This window comes from Podarcis erhardii, assembly GCF_964252035.2.
Source record: "Podarcis erhardii genome assembly, chromosome: Z".
NCBI lineage: Eukaryota > Metazoa > Chordata > Lepidosauria > Squamata > Lacertidae > Podarcis > Podarcis erhardii.
Window position 1 is genome coordinate 15,043,965 of NC_138504.1, and position 23,449 is coordinate 15,067,413.

Sequence of the window (23,449 nt, forward strand, 5' to 3'; positions counted from 1 at the left end):
TATTTGAAAACTATCCCCTTGCATTCTTGCTATATGGCCAGCCACAATGTCATTCGGCAGGTGTAATAGCACACCTTTTTCTTGGGAAAGCCTACATCTGATTTTAAATGGACAGTAGAGGGTAATTCAGAATCAATCTGCAAAGAGCCACTGTGTTTTGAACGAATCCAATTTTCAAAATGCGCTTTTGAGAGGCAAAAAGATGCCATAGGTCTAGGTTATGTGCCGACCAGGTAAAAAAGAAGTCTCCACTGATTCTTGAATAATGTGCCATGTCTACACGGCTGGAATAGGAATATGTAGATTGGTGATATATAGGAATGAAATATGTGTTAAGAAAAGTGATCATACAGTAGACTATATGTACCTAGGAACCTAGGAACAATGGCTGTATATTGTATGGAAATATCCAGAATTTTCCGGAAATGCTTCAGCTTTTTCCAAAGACAGATTCACAATTAGTTCACCTCAGGCACTGACCCTCTTTAGTGGGGGGGGGGGAATTACAGAAACCCAAAACTTAATTTGAGTGCCTTCAATCACTTCTGGGAGACTTGGGTGACAGTTTTTGTATAGTGTTTTATAAATAAATAAATAAATAAATAAATAAATAAATGATAGATAGATAGATAGATAGATAGATAGATAGATAGATAGATAGATAGATAAAATAAAATAAAATAAATAAAATAAAATAAAATAAAATAAAATAAATAAAATAAAATAAAATAAAAAGCAAGCAACAAAGGGCAGCATTATTAATAAAGAGAGAAGTCATCCAGTTCTCTTCACAAGTCACAGGAATGGAGAAATAGATCTTCTTTGGGGCTAATGAATACAGTATTTTCTGTTAAGCTCTGGATTCTGCAATAGATATGTCATGAAATATTAAAGTTAATTTGGAAAAAACACACCTTGGAATCTGTAGATTGAAGTGGTATGGGTTGGACGATGATAGAAGCCCTTTTCAGCCATTTGCTCTCACACAATCCCCACTGTATGAGGGTGGAGAACAAGGACACATGTGCAACTCCACCCCATATGTTGGATCCCTTAGGAATTTTGGAAGTGGCATTATACAGAGTCAGACCACTAGCCTATCCCACTTGATTTCCGTGTAATTGTTATATGTGATTTCTTGGTGCAATTTTGTGTGTCTTATAGATTGTTCATTTGCTTGCCCTGTATGGAACTGCACTCTCCCTGGAGGAGCAGGCACTCAGTCTGCGGGTGCTTATGGATGCAGACACCTGTTCTCTCTACAGACCTATAAGAATTATAGGAGTGGTTTAACAGTCCCTCTTCCCAGGGAACTCTGGGAACTGTGTCTTTGTGCAGGGAATAGGAGTCTCCTAACAACTCTCAGCACCCTTTATAAGCTACACTTCCCAGGATTTTCTGGAGGAAGACATGACTGTTTAAAGAGAGATGGTACTGCTTTAAATGTATTGTGCAAATTGGGCATTAAATGTGAATTAGATAAGGTATACCTTATGTCAGCGATGAGGCATCTGTGCCCTTTTAGATGTTGTTGGACTTCAGTTGCCAACATCTCTGAGAATAAACCATGCTGTCTTTGACTCATGGTCACTGGAGTCAAACAATATTTGTAGAGCCACAGGTTTCCTATCTCTTTCTTATGTCTTAAGAGATTGAGAGTATCAGTTCATGTTTTGTACTCTTAAAATTCTTCAGCGCCCACTGAGACTTGAGAAAGCAAACCACACAGGACTGAAGTCAGCCTTGCGTTAAGGAATTAAGACTCCAATCCTATGCACACACTTAGGTTTTGGTTTATGAGATTTGTACATTGCTTCACGCTAAAAAGTCCTGAAGTGATTTTCAATCACAATTAATGGGCATTTTAAAAAAATCACTCCTTGAATCTGGGGAATGATATGTTGAACATTTCCCTTTTTTATCATTCTCCATTAATTGCATTGAAAAATTATGAAAGTGGAGGAGGGAAATAGCAAAATTATAATGGGTGGAGTTCATGATAGGTTTTTGATGGGCTACCCTTATTTTCATAGTGACCAAATGAGTTCCTTTTCTTTCATTTTACAAGCAGTCTCTCCAGTGGTCTGCATTCTTCAGCCACCTTTGATGTCCACAATTCTTGAAAGCCCTCTGAGCTCCTCAGCTGGCTTTTCCTGTGAGTAAGAAAAGACCCAATGACTCTTCCATGCCCCTGGAAACTGTTTATTGTTATGTTTAAAAACCTTTTTTAAAAAATTAGGAAATAAATACGGATGTATATATATATTTTTTAAGGCAAAAAGAAGAACTTCCCTTAGAAATAAGACCAGTGAGTGTTCCAATCTCATGTGCTTGGTAGCCAGTCTCTGAAGCCCTTTAATAAAAACCCTGGGGAAAGCACCATGAAAAGCGTCTTCAGGGTCTTCAGAGCACTGGGGAAATATGTAATGGAAAGAGACACACACACCACACCACCCTTTGCCAACCCACATAAGTAAAGCACAACCCCACTCCCCCTCAGATGAGAAAGAAATTCTAGTGTGCCCTGGGAACAAGTGAAACAGAAGCTTCCTTTTTTTTTTTGGTGCAGAAGACAATTTGTTTCAGTTTAGCACAGTGCAACTGGGCTCATACGAAATTATGAGATCTAGACACATATAGAAAACGCTGTGAAAATGCATTTTTAAAAAATGTGTTTTAAAATATATATTGAATTTGCCATACACTCACAATCACCACTTAAAACGTTATATTTGCAGCTGTATAGCTAAGTACCAAGCCTATGTATGCTTTCTTTTTCTTCTTTCGCGATCACTCATAGCCAAGTAAGATTGTCTTTCATGAACACAGTCTTAATGGTGTATTCATAGGGGACAGTGGAGGCCAATTCTGGATCCACATGTCCTTCCACTGTGGGGACATAAGTTTCCAGGTGGGAGTTGATTCCATGGTGAGGGTTTGCCAAATGTGTCTTCCTCTTAGTTCGTTTTCCTCTTTCGTCCTGAGTTCGAGTGTCACCAAAGTCCATGACACCTTTGGTAAAGGCTGTTCTCCAATTAGAGTGCTCACAGGCCAGTGTTTCCCAACGGTCAGTATTTATACTACATTTATTTTAGATTTGTCCTACGGAGCTAATGTTAAAGAATCATTGTTTCAACACTGGTGACCTTTGCTTCTTTCAGTACACTGGCATTAGTTCACCTGTCTTCCCAAGTGATATGTAAAAATTTTCAGAGACACTGTTGATGGAATCTTTCAAGGAGTTGGAGATGGCATTTATAAGTGGTCCATGTTTCACAAGCGTACAGTAAGGTTGATAGTACAATGGCTTTGTACACAAGCATTTTAGCACACACGCCATCTCAAGAATCCTGGAAAAGATAGTTCAACAGCCAAATATCTACAAGCCTCAGCACACCTAGCAAACTATAGTCACCAGGATTCTTGCAGGGACGGGTATGCTCTACACAGCCCAACAGCAACCATGACTCCATCTAGCTCAGCACTGCCAGCACCGACTGTCAGTTGTGTTGCATTTTATGGTGCTCGGCATATTTCCCAGTGCCAGCAGTCGTATATCAGCAGAGCAACGTGCAACGTCAAAGTGTTCAGGAGTTCTGACCCAGCCAAACAAAGGCAATATCTCACAGAGGTCATTAAGTACAGACAGAAGTATTTTACTCCCAGGTTAGAAAAACCTCATAGTTTCCACTTACAGAGTCCATTTGCAGAAAAGTCTTTTCCTGAGAAGGTCCAGGCTTTGCATTTGCAAGCAACAAAGCCTTCTCTTCTCTGTCCTACATTCTGTGGGCTTGCCAGGAGATTGCTTGGTAAAGTGCTGACTCAACACAACCTTTTATATACAGCTACTGTAAGAACTGAACATGTGAAGATTCAGCTGCTCTCAGGTGTCCTAAGACTAGCATACAGCTTTCTAACAGCTTCTAGCAATTTCTGGAACCTTCTGGAACTTTCAAGAACTTTCAGTGAGTTCTGGACAGAATGAACACTCCCACACATCCCCTAACAAGTTGTTCTCCAGTGTTTAAGGCAGGCGTTTTTCCAAGGTCTGCTTGGAGATGCCAAATTGAACCTGGTGTTAGTTGAGGTCTTGGTTGGTGGGATACATGTGTGGAGCATTGTTTGTCAAACTTCATATAAAACAGTGACAAAGCACAATCAGTTTGACTTGTGGCTCAGCAATACTGATTTAATGTTAATGTTTCAACTCTCTCTCCCCACCAACCCTCTGCACCAACCCCTTATGCCGAAGTGCAGTTTACTCCTTTCAATTTGCGGGAATGTTCTTGTTTTTCCACACTTCTTTAGATGCCGCATTGTTAACATAATTAATGTAATTTCATCTAATTATGTAATTAGTGTAAATACATGTAATTGGTAATTATAATGTGTAATTATGTAATTTTGATGTTTACTGATGTAAAAAAAAAAAACCTTACAAAGCTTCAGGCAGGTAAAATTAAACTTGGCATGTGTTGCATGCAATTACAGAAGTTTAATATTTTCTGATATAGTACTCCCCCACACCTTTCACACTCTGAAAGGAAATTAGTTTATATTATGAACTAAATGGGTACAAAAATATGGCTTTTAAAAAAATAAATGAATTATTTAATTAGAGAAGTCTTTGCGTTTTTCTTCTTTTATCTATTCCATATAGGAGAGCCCTAATGGATGACTGGTATAATCAGAGAGCTTAATCTTTTCATTGACAAGAGGAACAAAAACATTGTCTGTATTAAACAGTGGAACTGTGAGAACTATAGCTTGATGTGGGATTGGTATATGTTATGGAGGCAAGGAAACACAATTATTACATTTTTGTCAGTAATGTGCTCACTCTCACACACACACTCACTCTCTCACACACACAAAACACACACACACACAGAGAGAGCAACTATATTTAGCTTTGCTCAGAAGCTCTTCCCTGAATGTTTAAAATAACTGAAACCCCTACCTTAATTAAATCATTGCTGATTCTCCAGACAACCTGTTTGCTGAGCAATCAACCTGACTGGTGGGCACAAAGTTTACAGTTAGGGTGGGTGGATCTGTTAATTTTGCTTCTCTCTACTTCTCATTTTTCCAATCTGAAATTCAGTTCTTCGGTGGCAATCTGTGTTTCATTTTAAAGAAAAATGAAGATTTGACAAATTCATGGAAGATAAGGCTATCAATGGCTATGCTCTGCCTTCAAGGTTGGAGGCATTAATGCTTCTGAGTACCAATTGCTCTTGTGCCCAGGTTTTGTTCCCAGAAGAGGATGCTGGGCTAAATGGATCACTGGCGTGAACCAGCAGAACTTTCCTATGTCCTAAGGTTGCTTTAACTACATTGACCCTCAGACTGAAGTCTGTCAAGGGCACAAACTCATAAACGTCAGCTCTCTGTGTGACTGCCCTGTACAAAGAGCCAATGAACTGCATACTGCAGCATTTCCCTAGGCAGCTCAGTATCCTTAAGCCCCCAACTGACCCAGGCTGGTATTGGTATTGGATCTTCCTGGACAGGAAAGACCATTAGAGGTCTCTAGTTCCAAATGAGCCATATTTGAGCAAGAAGTTTGTTTTGAACCATGGGGTGTTCTTGGTCGCCCTTTGGTTCTGATTTCCAGCTTCTCAAACCTGCTTCCTGCTTTGTCCTTCTTGATCCTGATTATTGGCTTCATCATCCCATGACTTCTGGTCAGGGCCAAGTGGCAAAGTGAGGTGGATCCAAGAAGAAGAAGAAGAAGAAGAAGAAGAAGAAGAGGAGGAGGAGGAGGAGGAGGAGGAGGAGGAGGAGGAGGAGGAGGAGAGTTTGGATTTGATATGCTGATTTAGCAGTACCCTAAGGAGTCTCAAAGCAGCTAACATTCTCCTTCCCCTTCCTCCCCCACAACAAACACTCTGTGAGGTGAGTGGGGCTGAGAGACTTCAGAGAAGTGTGACTGGCCCAAGGTCACCCAGCAGCTGCAGGTGGAGGAGCTGAGACGCGAACCCGGTTCCCCAGATTACGAGTCCAGTGCTCTTAACCACTACACCACACTGGCTCTCTCACACACTAGGAGCTGGCGATCTGGCCTGGTAGGAATGCTCTTGGGAAATAAGATGCACTGCTGGTCTTCTCCCACTTATTGTGTGGTTTGCCTCAGGTGACAAAATGTCAGTGGCGTAGCGTGGGTTGTCAGCACCCGGGGCAAGGCAAGTAATTTGCGCCCCCTAACCCGTGGATTTGCGCCCCCTAACCCGTGGATTTGCCCTAACCCCAGATGTTGTGCCCGGTGCGGCCGGCCCCCCCTGCACCCCCCACGCTACGCCACTGCAAAATGTCTTGGGTCAGCCCTGCTTCTGGTGTCTGGCTAATATGGCTACCTCATGCTTCTTTCCTTCTGTTCTGCCTTGCTCTTCAGTACCAACTTCTCACTTACTCATAGTTTGTCCTTCAGTCCTGACATACTCTTTGATCTCAACTAATTAGTATTTTTGTCCCAAGGCTCCAAGTTCCCAGCACACCTGTCCTTGTGCAAGAAAAAAAAGGGGGGGCTTTTTTATGTATTCAGCACAGTTGCCATTTACAGATCCTGCACCATAAGACTTGGATTTCACTTCCCTAATTATTCTGGTCTCCTCTTAGTTCTTAATTAGTGAGTGACCCTGGAGGTTTAATGGAGTTGTGAATGACTATACAAAATGTATGGAATCTTAGGTCTCAGTGTTGATTATTTCTGTGATCACATGTACCTAAATGCCACATCTGTGCCACAATGGTCCACTGCAAGTATTTCTCTCCATTCATGTATACCCAGGAAAGAGTGGCTAGAATAACATTATTTTAAAGTCAAATTTCTAAACCCAAGCTGTTCATTGTAGTTTTACTGTAGCTGAATGGTTCTTTAGCTGCATGATGCTAACATATAAGAGTTAACTTCCTTAAACATTTAACTTGCTAAATTCTGAATTTTCAGTAAGGAGTTTTGTGAATGGGGTGTAAACATGAGCTTGCCACAAGGCAAGTAGGAAATGTTACAATTAAGAATGTGTTTTTCGGCTTATCAGAAACCCAAATCTGATTGTCTGCTGTCCGAACAAACACATCCTTAAATCTTACCCATAGTTTTGACTTTTTCTGTATCTACTCAGACAACTCCTGACATGATCAAATTTTGCTATTTGTAATACTATATAATGTTTGTGTGTATGATCAGGTCCCCCATGCTGTACTTTATTGTTAGGCATACTTGAGGAATTCATTCTTTGCAAGTTTCAACAAGGACTGACCTGATCTGCACCTCCGTGACAAAACTGCAGAACTGTGCTAAGTTATTCTCTGGTTTTCACACTTCCTAAATGTTTGATGCAATTCTTGGCTCACAAAAAGTATCATTAGAAATGTGTATTTTGAGAGAAAATGCATTTAGAAATGCATATTTTAAAACCTACTTAAGTGGGAATTTTAGGTCAGGTTAAAACACCCAAAAAACACAAACACAAAAATGGGATGCAACAAATTTATGAGTTAACACATGTGGAAGTGAGTGGACTGGAAATATACAGATTCATCCATCCCATGAAATATACCATTCCTTGACTGACATGCACTGTTTTATATTGGATTCTCCATTTCCCTTCCTCAACAATGAAACACAGAAGGCCAAAAAAACCTTTCATTCTCCCAGTTTCAAGATCCAATTTTTGCCTTCTTTTTGCCAGTGTTCTCCCCTGAGAATTAATTAAGGTTCACAGCTTAATGTGAATGGGGCTGACACACTGATAACATATGTGAGGCTCCCTCATCACCATGTCCAGGGTGACTATGAAATATACCACTCTGCTGCTGGAATTGATGGAGGTGAAAGAGTGCTCCAAAGGTTTCCAGTTAGCTGGAAACAGGGAGTATAGCATTATAGTCTACCCAAATTGCCCTTTAGGGGCAGAACTGAATGATTTGCTATCTGTGGTGAAGGACAAGATGGTGCACACACACCCCACCCCACCCCACTGTCCACATACAAAAGCCAACCTAAAGCTGACTCCAACTCCAACACAATATCCTCCACTATGCTTGAATGAGCTAGATTTGGGAGCATGTGACTAAAGAACACAATCACATAAGAGCAGTGCTGGTTCAGGCCTAAGGTCTATCTAGCCAAGGATCTTGGCAAAACTATGAGAATCCCATCAGCAGGACCTGAATGCAACAGGGCTCTCCTACTTGTGATTCCTAGCAGCAAATATGCAGAAACATGTTGTCTCTGGTAGTGGTGTTAGGACAAAGCCACCATGGCTAGTAACCACTGGTAGCTTTACCTTCCATAAATTTGTGACCATCGCTTTCTCTCATGGGAGAGAATTCCTGAGATCCTCCTTTCTCTGTCTAATCATAGAGGCAGCCTGTCTGGGGTGTCTTCTGCACTGCTGGAGTGTTCATTTGTTCCCATTTGCACTCAGTGTTTTAAACCTGTCTATAAAGTAGATATTGCAAAGGCAGTTTAAGTCTCCAGCACTCTCTCTTTAAAAAAAAATAAAAAAAAATATTTATTACTTTTAAAGCTTACAAAAAGGAAAAGGAAGAAAGAAGACAAAAGGAAAAAAGAACAAAAAAGAGAGAAAACAATACAATACATAAACAATACAAAACACAACCTTAACAAATTAAACTAACACAATAAACTAAACCAAACAAAACAAAAACAATTTAAAAACATACATCATACCTTTTCCATATTCTATCTTTCATTCCCTTGTATCATTGACCTCCTCTCACCTGCCTCTTTGTATTCCACTTCCATTAATTGGTTCAGCAATTCCTTTCCAACTTTCTCTCTTTTCTATCATATAAATGTCTTAACATATTTTTAATCTTATTTCCATTAAAATTAGTATACTTATTTAAGCTTAACTCTTTATAGCATTTCAGCTAAAGCCATAAAATTTCCTTCCAACATTTTTCTATCACTCATTAATTTTACAATATTTCTATATATAGACTTTAAATTTCCAATCTTCTTCCACCATCTCCTCTCCCCAGTCTCGGACTCTACCAGCCACTTCCGTCAACTCCATACAGTCCATCAACCTGGAGATCTTATCCGAGGCTCTTAACTATTTTCCACGTCCCTTCTGCCAGTCTTCTTCATATTCTTTGATGCTAAAGAGCAGATCTCGGGGAAAATCCAATCCAACGATACTTTTATTCCTTCTCGACAGGTCAGCCAGATTTCCATAATTAAAACTAGGATCCATAAAGTATTTCTGGGCATGTTTCAAAATTCCTCCAAATCCAAAGGCCCCCAGAACTCCAATCTCCTCCTGACCCAAGTCCATATTCCAAGTCAGTTAATCCCTGCATAGAGGGATCTTTCCAACTTTCCTTTTCTAGTCTAGGCCAGGCTCCGATCTTCAAAATCTGACTTTTTCTAGTGTCAATCATAAAGGGCCTCAACTTGTAGTCCTCAATTTGCCTCTGTAAGGCTAAGGCTCCCCCTTGTATTACTTTAGGTTCGACAACAGCAACTTTCTCCTTCTCCTTTTCAGCAATTTGTCCTGTTGAAATAGATTCCTGTGTCAAATCCTGGATAATTTCTGTATTGGTGCTCACTTTTGGTTCCAAAATGTCAATTTTAGTAGTCATAGCATCCATCTTTTTATGAAGCTGTTCCAACAAGTGGCTTATCTTAGAAAATGCAGTCCATAAGGCTTCTCCTGTCGACATTCTTGAATATCCAAGGTCAATCTCTAGTTCTCACAGTTCTTATCAAGCAGCTGGAGATTTCCCAGCTCCACTCTTGTAACAGTTTCAAAAGCTCCCTCTAGAGGGGAACAGTCTCCACTTGTATCAATCTTTTCCAACACAGATCAAAAAGTAAAGATAGTTTCAATTTTCAGATACTTTTCCTCCCTTTTAAACGCAGAAGCAGACAATGGAAACAATATATTTCTCTTATTTAACTGACTGTCAACATCCGTTCTCTTCGCTGTCAATGAACTCTCCTGAAACGTCAATCACTGGGAGCCTGTTCCCAGGTTCAGAGCAGTGGTAATTTAATTTTAATCACTCTCTCCTGCAGGATACACAGTCCAAAATTTCCCCCCTCTTCTCCTGCTTCCAAGGGGGGGTCTAATAATTTCAATCGATGGAAGTTTAATCCTTTACATAAGGCTTTCCTTGACCTTAACTTGTAAGCTCTTTGCTTCAGTCTATTTACAAAAGGGGAAGGCGGACTTCCTGTTTTGAACCTTCCCTGTTCGATGCCAAATTAAGATATTTAAAGATCCAATTTTCCGTTTTACTCACGGGTTGTTGTTTAAAATCCAATTGTCCACAAGAAAAAGTCAGCGCTCTCTGGCAACAGCAATGCGGCTTCACTCCGTGAAAGAAGCGGTCGATTCAAAGCACCGCGCCACTCATCCCACGTTGCTCCGGATCCCCAAAACAGGGTTTCCCTGTGAGTAGGGGAGGCGCAAAAGGTGCCAGCCGAATCCCAGGTTCACAAGCTTCTTCCGGCTATGATTTCAATGGGTCTCCGCCTTCGCCGTGGCGGTACAGACCCAACTTTCCATGGAGCAAGTTCCTCCCGATCGGAGGAGCTCCGCCATTGCCAGGGGCGCTCTCTTTCATCCAAAAGAAACAAAAGCCCCTGGAACCTCTTTCTGCTCAAGGAAGTGGAGCACATGTCCCTTTATAATCTGCTTCATTCTATCCAGGCATCAATGCAGGACAATACCTTTATCCAATCTAATTTCATTTATTCAGAGAATTAATAGAAACCATTTAAGGGAGGGAAATAAGGCTTTGGCTTTGCAATTCAGACAAATCATGGCAGTGCTAATTACAGGAGGCACCCTATGGCTTCATCCCATTTTATATGTTAGGAAGTGAAGTTCTTATCCCCCCGAAAGAAAGCAATTTGTACAATATTTTCTTCCCTCTTCATTAATGCCCAGAATATTGAAACAATTTGTATTTAATTCACTAATTGAAGAAATTAGAGATTAGTCAGCAGGCTGGAGGATGTCATAATGCACATTGCCTTACCCCAGCAGTGACTCACACCCCTGCTCCTTCACACAATTAGGAGATGTTGGCTAAATGCAATGGTCCAACACCTATTGATGCCGGTATAATAATAATGATTACATGCTTCTTGCATTGCAGTTCATGTTGAACTGCCACAACAATCCCAAAGAGTAGCTAAGACAAGGTGCTTATGCCTTCCACTGGGCTAACAGCATGGGGCATAGGAAGTCACCTTCTACTGAGCCTGATCATTCATCCATCTAGTTCAATATTGTCTATACTGACTGGCAACAGTTACCCACAATTTCAGACCAGGGTCTCTCCCAGCACTTCCTGGAGATGTCAGGGACTGAACTTGGGAACTTCTGCGTGCAAAGCAGATGTTCTATCACTGAGCTACATCGTTTGCCTAGAGATCCAACTTAGTGGGTTGCCTGGCAAGGCCCCCAAACCAGCCCCTCATTAGAATAAAATGCACACTGACACAGAATTTTGGTTTAAGGTTATTGGGCAGAATTTTAGGCCACAACTTTATTGATTACAAAAATGTGAGTGGTATTGGCTTAGGCATTGGCAAAGGACTATATCGGACTCCTGCCCCCTTTGCAGGAGGTCAGTAAGGGTAAACCACCCAAAGAGGAAGCCACATCGGGGGAACCTGCCTGTAGCTCTCCTCAGTGTCCCCAGAGGCCTGGCATGGCCCTAGCCCTTCAAGCAGACTTTGGACAGGATCCAGACCCTGGATTCCTTTAACGGAATACCCTTGGTTAATGGAGGGGCAAGCGATGGCTGATCTCCCCCCCCCCCACAAATCAATGAGGCAATGCCTAACCGCCAAATCTTACAAAGTTGTGACGATTGCTAAGAGGTAGGCGAAAACCAAGTGGCCAGCACCAATCTGCCAAATGGAAAAAATCCTACCTGTCCCCCATCCCAAGACAGGTGACCAACCGAAGTCCAAAGCAAGGCCAGAGGACACCTAAAATAAAGGGTGGCTGGGCAGGTGTTCGGCAGCATGAAGCAGGTGCCTGACACGCATCACGCTGCCACTTTTATATCCCCCCACGAAAGTGATTGGCCAAGAAGCCGGGGTGATCGTGGTGCCACCCTGGCATGATGGCATTATTTCGCCCATGCCAGGGGGGGGGGAGGAACCGGCCTGGGGGCCTACCCACAACCAGGACCATCCTTAAAGAGGATCCCACCTAAATGAACAAAAAGTCTGAAGTGGTACAGGGCAGTTTCCTACAACATACCAACTAAGGTAAAAAGATGGGTCAGGTCCCTGTCAAGATTTTGAATTTGTAGTAACACAGACAATGTTTGGACCTGAAGGTTTATCACGGTAGCCTCCAAGTCCACTTATTAATTGATTGAATTTATTCCCCATCCTTCCTCCCAAAGGAAGCCAGAATAGGAAAGAAGATGGATGATGATGATGATGATCTTTAAAACATCTTAAGAATAATCCCGTAGAGATGCAGACTGGGAATGATATCAGACCGGGAAGAAGCAGGTGCCAAAAAGACAACAGAGATGGTGTCTGTCTAATATTATGGAGGAGGAGGGGATACCTTGGGGTAGATGCCACAACACTAAAGCTCTGTTTGCTACATTGTGTGGAATGGCTCTCTTGCACACTTGGTAAGATGGTATCTGTAAGAGGCTCTTGGCTGCAAAGCACAATGATTGCTTGATCTTCCAGGTATCCTGGTCCCAAGTTGCATAGAATAATACACCCCCACCCAAATAGCACCTTGAACTTAGCCTAGTTAACTGGCAGCTATTGCAATGCTTTCAACAGCCTGGCAACACGTTGGCAACATCCTGCCCTAGTGAGTAGAATGTTTTGAACCAGCTACAGCTTTCGAACCAATCTCAAGGCCAGCCCCACAGAGCGTGTGGGGGTCAGCAGCACAATGATAATCACTTATCACTCTTGTGTCAGCCAGGCTTGTAGCTCTGAAAAAATAATACACTGCTAATTATGAAGCTACAAATGCTAATGAAAATGATGTTTTAAAAATTCAGAGGATGATTTACTAACTGCACATAATTTAACTAGTTGATTTAGCAGGGGCATGGCAATCAGTAGTGAAGTCCTTGCTTCCTGAATCTGGGCAAAACTCCAAAGACCTCCCTATCTCAAAATTAATTCAGTTTGCCACTAGTGTTTTGGATGGGTCCAAAAGACACTTGCAATGCAATCCTATGCACTGAACTAAATGTGACTTACAGGTATATGTGTATAAGCCTGCAGTGTAATGCTTAAATGGAGCTAAGGATCTGCAAATGCAACAGAATAAAACATAAGAGTTTCAGAATGTTGATAATGGTAGATCTATACCACTTTAAGCTGTGTGCAGAATTACATTTTTAACTGCCTCCTTGTGTAAAATCACCACCACCACAAAAGTAAAACCTAACAGTTCAGAGAGGGATGAGCTACATTAGCCTTCCTCAGTCTGGTGCCCTTCATATACTTTAAATTGCAGCTCTCATCATGGCAAGTGACCAGAGAATATTGATGGTTACAATTCAAAACATTTCTTAGTCAAGAAAGACTGAGCTAGACCTTTCCTCTTTTTTCATCATCATCATCATCATCATCATCATCATATGAAGGAGGTCATGTTTATGCAATCTAGATTCAGGTAGGTATCCGTGTTGGTCTGACACAGTCGAAATAGATTTTTAAAAATTTAAAAATTGTCCAGTAGCACCTTAAAGACCAACTAAATTTGCTCTGGGTATAAACTTTTGTGTGCATACACTCTTCTTCAGATACACTGAAACAGAAGTCACCATATATAAGGGTCTGGTGGCTTCTGTGTATCTGAAGTATCTGTGTATCTGAAGAAGTGTGCATGCACACAAAAGCTTATACCCAGAGCAAACTTAGTTGGTCTCTAAGGTGCTACTGGACAATTTTTAATTTTTTTAAAATTTATGTTTATGCAGTGTTTATTATATAGGTATTTTTGCTCAGATGCTGAAAACAAATGGTCAGGTAGCCTTAATAAGGAGTATTCCAAGATGAAGGAATAACAATGGAAAAGTGCTTAAATGAAAGTTGGACCCTACCACCTTGTTATTTTGTTCATGTGTGGACCAGGCCTGAATTTGAAAGACGAATACAAAAAGGTCATATTTATTTACCAATGAGATCCTTTTGCAGATTTGCCACTGCAAGTACATTCAGCAGGGAACCACAATCAGTCCTGGTTCTCTTACGACCATATCTGTTTGATACATGATACACTCAAAACTAAGTTTGTTCCCATTTGTTGTTCAAACTGACATTTTCAGTGTGTGCACTTATGAAACCTGTGGTATGTGCACTGACCTGGCTGGTGAAGGAAAAATAACAACACGAGTCCTATTGCAGGAAACCTCAGAGACAATGGTACATGTGTATAGCTTTGACATGTGAATTAGAAAGTGATTATTGGTTATTTCTAAAATTAATTGGTACGTAGGCCACTCTCCCTTCATATTTCTTTTTTTTTTTTTTAAGGGTAGATATTAAATTTACAGCACACTATAACCTAAGGGAAAACACCATGACGATGTTATGCAGATGGCACCACACTCCTTTAAAACTTACTAAAATGTATAAAGGAAGATCACCAACTTGTTGGAGATGTAAAAAAGATGTGGGGGTCATAATAACACATGTGGTGGACTTGTGCAGTTATTGGTGAATACTGGAATAGTATCTACAATGAATTTAAGAAACTATTGAAATTAACCTTTAAAAAAAACCCCAGAGATTTTTCTTTTAGGTATACTACCATTAGAAATTAAAAAAATATATAAGACCAATGTTCATGTATGCAATTACAGCAGCGAGAATTCTTGTGGCGAGGAACTGGAAAAGTGAAATACTACCAACGATAACAGATTGGCATATACTCATGATAGAATATTTACAACTAGTAAAACTGACGGGAAGAGTTAGAGGAGTCTTAAATCAGAAAATGCATGGAGAATGGATAATATTTAAGGATTACTTAAGATTATATTGTACTAATCCTACCATATTAGCAGAACTTGAATGCTACTTGTAAGTGAAAACAGGTAACAAATATTTTTCTGACTAGATGGAAATGATATAAAAGAATATAAAACTGTGCGAAAAAATTAATGACAGTACAAACAGTATAATGAGAACGATTGGAAGTTTTACATCCAGAATTTTTATTTAAGTGTTATTCAAGAAGATATTTTTCTTTTTTGTACATAGCTCTTTCTTTCTTTCTTTCTTTCTTTCTTAGTTGGTTCTTTTTCTTCCTTTTTGACTTCTTTCTTTACTTTCATTTCTGTTGTCATTTCTGTCTTTTTTACCTTCATTTCTGTTGTAATGATTTTGTATATTTTTGCATATGTTTGTATTTTAAATCAATAAATAATATTGAAAGAAAGAAAGAAAGAAAGAAAGAAAGAAAGAAAGAAAGAAAGAAGAAAGAAAGATTATTGGTTATTTCTGTCCACTGAAATATGAATGGGAAAACCCTAAGCCAAATCAAGCCTTTCTACCTATACTAACACTATCTTCTGAAATAGGAACATAGTAAGCTGCCTTATATTGAGTCAGGCCATTGTTGCATCTAACTCAGTACAGTCTACACTGATTGGCAGTGGTTCTCCAGGACTCTCCCAGTCCTACACAAAGATGCTGCAGATTGAAGCTGAGGCCTTCTGCAACCAAGGCAGATGCTCTACCAGGGAACGATGACCCTTCCTCAAATATACCAACTATTAATTTGTTTTAAAAATAAAATAAACTAAACTGACCAGACATTTCTAGGACCTTTGTGTACAGTTGATGTCTGCAGTGTGCAGAATTGTTATGGGTGGTTAGCATAATTTCTGAAAGTGTGTATGTAAGTGCAAATGATATTCATGGATGTTCTCTGTGTGAACATACAGTGGTACCTCTGGATGCAAACGGGAATCGTTCCGGAGCCCTGTTCGCATCCTGAAGCAAACGCACCCTGCGTCTGCGTGTGCGCGGGTCGTGATTCGCCGCTTCCGCGCATGCACGTGAAATAATTTTGAGTGTCTGCGCATGTGCGAGTGGCAAAACCCAGAAGTAACGTGTTCCGTTACTTCCGAGTCGCCGCAGGGCGTAACTGAAAACACTCAACCCAAAGCTACTTCAACCCGAGGTATGACTGTATGCTGAACTCATGGTATTTGTGGGAAAGAGGGAAAGAGAGAGAGAGAGAGACTATTGAGTATCAACCAACCCTCCCTCCCCTCCCCTCCCCTCAGTTTTCAAAAAGGAGAGTGTTGATTTTATGCTGATATCAAACAGGACTGGATTTAGGTTTGATGAGGCCCTAAGCTACTGAAGGTAATTGGGTCCTTTATATGTCCAGCTGTCCTTTGTCAACAACAAATTGTTGCTGTTTTTTGTGTTGAATATATGCTATATGGTAATTTATGGACCTAATAGGTATCTAAAGCCATTTGCATGTAACAAAATATGTGATCTTTTAGGGAGCAGGCTAGCAGGCTGGGCCCATTACTTACACCATAGGAGCCTATGCAACACAAAACACTGTTGCTATATGTAGATTTTTAAAATTTGTTTTTTATCTTATATTTTGGAAATGTACACCCAGTTTTTTCCCCTTTACATTTTTTGGGGGCCCCCAAGAGAGTGGGGCCCTAAGCTATAGCTTGTTTAGCTTATACATAAATCCAGCACTGATATCAAGGATGGGGAAGTCTTATGGACATCCTTCTATCTCAGCCTCAAGGAAATGCGAGAAATATTCCATGAGGAGAATGTTTTGTAGCGTTGGGTTGTCTGGGTTTCCCTGGACATGTCCTCTTTGGGTGGGCCAACATGCCCATCCGGGTGGATATTTTTTACATGTTATAGGAAATGTCCATGTTTTGGGAGGGTTATTTATTTATTTATTTCACTGTGCCTTGGAAGCAGAAGTTGTCAATTTGGCTGGAGGTGAGCATGTGCAAGGCCTGTGTACCACCTGCATGGTTGCCAGGCCTGCACACCTCTTTCCCAGGTTGGGCTGGCAGTAGCTGCTAAGGAAACTGCTGCCACCACTTCTGCTTCCCCTTCCTGTTCTGTTCCAACCTCCTGGAGCCTGAAGTCTGTGAGGAGTGGTGAGGCTGGGAACACTGGAGGTGGCAGCAGGAGGCTCTTGACAAGAGACCTGTGTGGCGGCAACGGCATTCGGAAGCTGTGCTGAGACTGGACAGAGAAGCAACTGTGCAAAGTGTGAAGCATGGAGCTGGATGGGCCACTGGGAGTGTCCCTCGGGAGCCACCGCTGTCACTTCTTCCCTATCAGCTGTACAGCTGCGCTTGACCCCCTGCAGCTCTGCGTCCTCCCCTAGCTGTGGCTTCCTCCTCACCAGCTCCCAAGACATGCCACTGCTGGACACCATGAGCCGAGCTGTGGCAGCTGGTGCCACCGAGAAGACTGTGGAGCTGCTGCCCCCACCACTGCACCCTCCAGTTGGAACAGGGTGAACCTCCCTCTCATTGCTGTTGCTGTTGTTGTTGTTTGTGTGTCTTTGCTCTTGGGAATATGGCAACTGTAGGTCAGCGTCAGGGAGGGGGCGAGCAACAGAGATGCAGAAAGGTGGTGTGTGCACCTTGAATGTTTCCAGGGTTTTGCTCTTTGGAATATGGCAACCCTTTTGTAGTGGATGCTGCAACATATTACATATAAAAGGGGGGTACATGAACACTGCATAAAATATGAGTTAAAACAACTCCCCCGAAATTCTCCAAATGCTGCAACATCCATTTTCCTAACAATAATTCAGTGTACAAAGATTCTAATATCTGAACAGTCTTCTTGAGACCACTGTATCATCATATAGTCCAAGAAGGTATGAGATATGAATCCACAGAAAGAGGAGAAACCAGCTCCCCCCGCCTTCAATTAGTCATCAAGTCACTGTCAAAATAGCACCAGTGTATTTCCTGGACATAATGCAATCACCAACCAGATACCGTATTTGCAATTGTAATTGTTTCTCCTTATGTACTCTTTTTCTGATGAGACAGATGATATATTACAGTGGGGGGAAAGTTACATTGGGTAGGTGATTTGCAGGATTCAAGTTATCTGCTCTGGTGACTGACTTTAATAACAACAGTGAAAAGGATCAGAGGTGTACTTAAAAAAAAAAAAAGGTTTTAATGTAAGGTTCTCTCAACTGTGACAAGTGATGATGTCTCTTTGTAACACTGCTCAGCTGAAATCTCATTCTCCCTTGCACAAACACACATGCACAAAGACAATATTCAAGTGAGGCCAACTACAGGACGGATGAGGAACCTATACTCCTTCACATAGTGCTGGAACAGAGCTCCTCTTGCTGCACCACCAGCCACAGTGGTTGGGGCTGGTGGAAGCTGGAGTCCAGCAATAACTTCCCACCCTTGAGCTATGGGCATATTGTACAAGATTCTCTGCCACACTTGCCTATCATTGAGAGATGCAGTCTCTGATGTCACCTGCTATGGCAAAAATTCTGGTATCTGTGCAAAAGGCCGACTTGCCTGTGAAAATGCAGACGAACAACAGCAGTTCAAGGGGGAAACTATGCAAAGCTCCTTCTTCCATTTGAAAGGAAAACGTAGGAAATCCTTGTGGCACGATGACCTTCACAACCATCTCTCAATGTTGTTCTAGCTGCCACAGGTTATCATACTGGGATGCTGTACTGGGAGCCTTGTGCTGATGGAAACATTCCCAGTTCATACACAAAGTTGATAGGATATGGGTGTAGAACTTGCCACTGTCTTTCTCTATAATCAACACTTCTCTCTGACTGACAAGAGACTCTTTAGCCAGGTGTCTCTCACATTGCCTTCTCTTTTAGAAGATGAGACACCAGGAACAGAACATTCAGCCTTTTTCATGCAAAACAGAAGCTCCACTCACAGAACAATGAAACTGCAAGGAAAATTTGAATATTTCTTCTTGAGAAAATCACCTGAGAAGTTCTAAAGGAAAGCAAAGAGAGCTTCTAGGAGATTAGCAAAATTTCTCCAGTGGGGTTCTAACCATCTCAAACCCACAGACTTCTGTGAAAGCAATAAATTAGTTTAAAATTAAAAATAAATAAATCCACAGGCCTAAAATACTAGTGCCAACTTATTTTAAGCTGAATCACCAGCAGTTGCATTTAGCATTTTGGTTCTAAGTAAGAACAAATGATAGTGTGATGTGCAGTGTTCAAAAAGAGGTCAACCACATGTAATCAAAGTATTAGCCAGATGGGCAGTTGCAGTTGCAACAGAAGGGGAAAAGGAACTGTCTGGTGTTCAAGGAGATGTTGCATGGACCATCTGTTGAAGGAGACAGTATAAAGCAACCACAAGATTTCTGCTAAGATGAAACTTTCCTATGAATATGGAGATGAGATAACATGCTGTACAGGAATTTTTAAGGGAATTTTGATAAGGCCTTCACATCCCATACAACTAGTTCTAACTTGTGTGGTAAAACTATCTGGGCTGTACTACCTTAAACTAAATGACAACCAAAATGATCATGGGAATGGAATGAATGACTCTCCTATGAAGAAAGGTTGCAGCATTGGGGACTTTTTTAGTTTAGAGAAAATGCAAGAGGTGGCATGATAGAATCTTAGAAAATTATGCATAGCATAAAATGGGTAGAGAAAAGCTTTTCTCCCTTTCTCAAAACACTAGAACTCATAGACATCCAATGAAGCTGAATGTTGCAAGATTCATAACAGATAATAGCATATAGCTAAGCTATGGAACTTGCTCCCATAGGGGGCAGTAATGTCCACCAACTTGGCTAGATAACTTTAAAAGAGAACTAAACAAATTGAAGCTACAGTGATTACAATCCATGATGGCTATGCTCTTCCTGCAAGGTTGGAGGCCTTGTTTCTGAATACCAGTTGTTGAATACCACAGGAGGGGTGAGAGCTCTTGTTCTTGGATCTTGCTTACCAGCTTCCTACTGGTTGGCCACTGTGAGAACAGGACACTATACTAGATGGGCCATTGGTCTGATTCAGCAGGTTCTTATTATGTTGTTATGTTTTTCCCCAATCAACAGCCTGAGTAGAACAGCTCCATGGAAGGTTTATTAACTCAATGAGAAATATGCCGAAATTGCAACAAAGGTTCACTTACAAGGAGAAAATGGAAAGGGAGATCCTCTCTCCTAACAAGAAAACTTGGGGCTACCCAATGAAATTAAATGACAGCTGATCGGGACAGATCAAAGTAGTAACTTCTTCACAAAGCCCATAAACTATGAAGCTCCCTACCCAAATATGTGGTGGTGTTCATCAACTAGGGTAGTGTTGAAAGGTAATTAGACAAATGCTGGAAGATAAATAATGACTGCTATAGCAGCTGCAGTATCAGAGGCAGTATGCCTGTTAATATCAGTTGCTGGGGACCACAAGGAAAAAGGTACTTGTGTTCTGCTTGTGGACTTCCACTAGACAATTGGTTGGCCACTGTGAGAACAGAATGCTGGACTAGATGGGCCTTTGGTCAGAACCAGCAAGGCTGCTATTCTGGATTGTTAATGTTGAACAAACAAATGAATTTGAAAAGCAAAATACTTTAATGTGCAGTGTGTAAGCAACTGCTAAGCGCAAGTAAATGCCAGTGAACATGTCTGCTTCAACTTCTTTAAAACTCTAACCATTTATATAAAGATACATTATTTCTGTGCCCTACTGAGGACCTGCTTTTTCCCCTCTATCAGGTCGCAGTGCAAAGTCTGTCTCAGAACAATTAGGCTGCAGTGTGGAATTGAAAATTTCATTGCCTGAAAGTTATTGCAAAAAAAGTTTCTTCTTTAACTTCAATATCAAGAAATAAAGGTAAAATGCAACACAGGACTCTACTTGAACTCTTGAGAGGTGTCAAACCAAGCCTTTCTGCATCCTTTCACAGTTGAAAGAGGGGGTCAGAAAGGAGTCACCGATTTAACAACTCTCCAAGGAAAGTAGAACGGGGTCTGCTTTCAGGCATTAGCGATTAGATAAACTTTAACTCAGGCTTTGTGACAGGTGCCGATCATGATGCATACTTCTTCACTCCAGACAAGGATGGAAAAGAAGCAAGAGGGTGAAGCTGTGAGGCTCATCATATTGTTTTTCTATGTGGCAGTCAAAGGCAGATCAAGTGGCAATGGAAAGAGACCTCTTGTTTTGTTTCCAATAAGCATGGCATTGTTAGATGCCTTCGTCCACCAGTTCATATCCAACAATAACAATAAAGTGCAAAATCAATCTCACAAAACTCCTTTGTCCAAAGGTTGACTGGAGTTTAGCCACCAAATGTATTTATAGACTAATGTTGGCATTCAAGTGTAAAAGAAGTGACAAAATGGTCATGTACTTTACAGTAACTAAACTGCAATGCTATGCACACTTATCTGAGAGAATAAAATGAAAGATCTGCTGTATCAGTATTAGAGAACCCATGAACCTCCAGATAGCTGGTCTATCTAATCTAGGAGTCTTCCCTCCTTCCACATAGAAACAGTGGCCAAACCAGGTGCCCATGAGAAATCCACAAGCAGGACATGAGCACAATAGCACTCTCCCACTCATGTAAGTTAGCAACTGCTTTCCACCCCTAGTGTTCAGCCCCACTGAGGTCCAGCTCTGAGGGCCTTCTGGTGGTTCCCTCATTGTGAGAAGTGAAGTTACAGGGAAACAGGCCTTCTCAGTAGTCGTCCCCACCCTGTGGAACGCCCTCCCATCAGAGGTGAAAAAGTTAAATAATTATATGACATTTCATAGACAGGGGAAGGCAGCCCTGTTTCAGGAATCTTTTAATGTCTGATGTTTTGTTTTGTTTTGTCCCTTTATATTTTGTTGGAAGCCGCCCAGAGAAGCTGGGGCAACACAGTCAGATGGTCAAGGTACAATAAATAAATGATTATCATGATGATATACACTAGTCAGGGGGGTCAAGCGGGGGCGGTTCATGTGGATGGTGCCCTCCCTCTTCCCAGCAGCCGCCCAGCTTCTGGGCTCCCGGGTGGCAACTGGGACTTGGGTGCATAGACGGTGCCCTGCAGTGGGGCCCCCATAACATTGGGGGGCACAGCCCCTGTCCCAAAATATTTGGGGGCAGAAGCCCCTTGCACCCCATATATCTGGCACCCCTGACAGTAGTATAGAATAAATAGCCATCACCAGCCGTTAATAGCTTTTTCTGTAATTAGTTTGGACATCACTGTAGCTTGTAGTAACAAATTCCAGACTTAAGCTAAGTGCTGTGGAAATAAGTGTTTTCCTTTTGTTGCCCTGAATTTCCCACCATTCATCTTTATTGGGTGACTCAGTTTCTAGAATTACTTTCTCTGTTCCATGTACACATTTATAAATCATATCTCCCCATATTCACCTTTTAAATAGTCTTAATAGTTCAAAACATTGTAATCATTCCCCATAGCTGTGATACTCCAGGCCACTGGTAATTTTCGTTACCTCTATCTCCACCACAATATCCTTTTCAAGATATTGTGACTCAGTCAGCATGACCATCTATCAGGGATGAAGGCAGTTGCAGTCCAACAAACATCTTGAGCAGGGTTTCCCAAACATGGGAATCCAGCTGTTTTTGGAGTACACTTCCCATCATCCCAGACCACTGTTCCTGCTAGCTAGGGGTGATGGGAGTTGTTCTCCAAAAACAGCTGGACACCCAAGTTTGGGAAATCCTGATCTAGAGGACCACAAATTTCCCTGCAAGTATCATATTATTTGAATAAGGTTTCTTAAACTTCCTCTTAAAAGAGGAAGAAGAAACAAAATTCAGGGCTAGAACATGCATATATGGAACTGGAGCTTTGCAGATAGAACTAGTTCACTTCAACATGACTATACCATGGGCAGTTGTGTGAACCATTCCTATGCAGTATAATATCTACTGCTGGCATCATTCCAAAGATGCTCAAGGAACATTTATTTTTATCATTTATTAATTTAATTTAATAGTTGCCCCTTTTTGCTATAGCTTAAAATATTTTTAGCACAAAGCAAACAAATACGTACATTAAAACAAGCAAAACAAACAAACAAAATCTACATTAGAATATCCCATCTATGCAAAAAGGCTATATATATTTTAAACCCAAATACCTGATTATTTTTTTAAATTTAAAACGTGGTTTTGTTTGGTTATATGGCAATGGCATCAGGGAAACTACCCCAGGAAGGGTATTCCACAAGCAGGGTGCCACCACTGAAAAGGGCTGTTCTCTTGTTGCCACCCTCCCGATCTCTTGTGTAGGGGGCAAACAAAGAAGGGCCTTAGATGATGATTGCATGGTCTGGGTTAGTTAGAGGTTGTCCTTGAGGGATTGTGACCCTGAGCCACATAAGACTTTATAGGTCAAAGCCAGCACTCTGAATTGGGCCCAAGCAGTCCTCTCTGCAAGCACCCACAT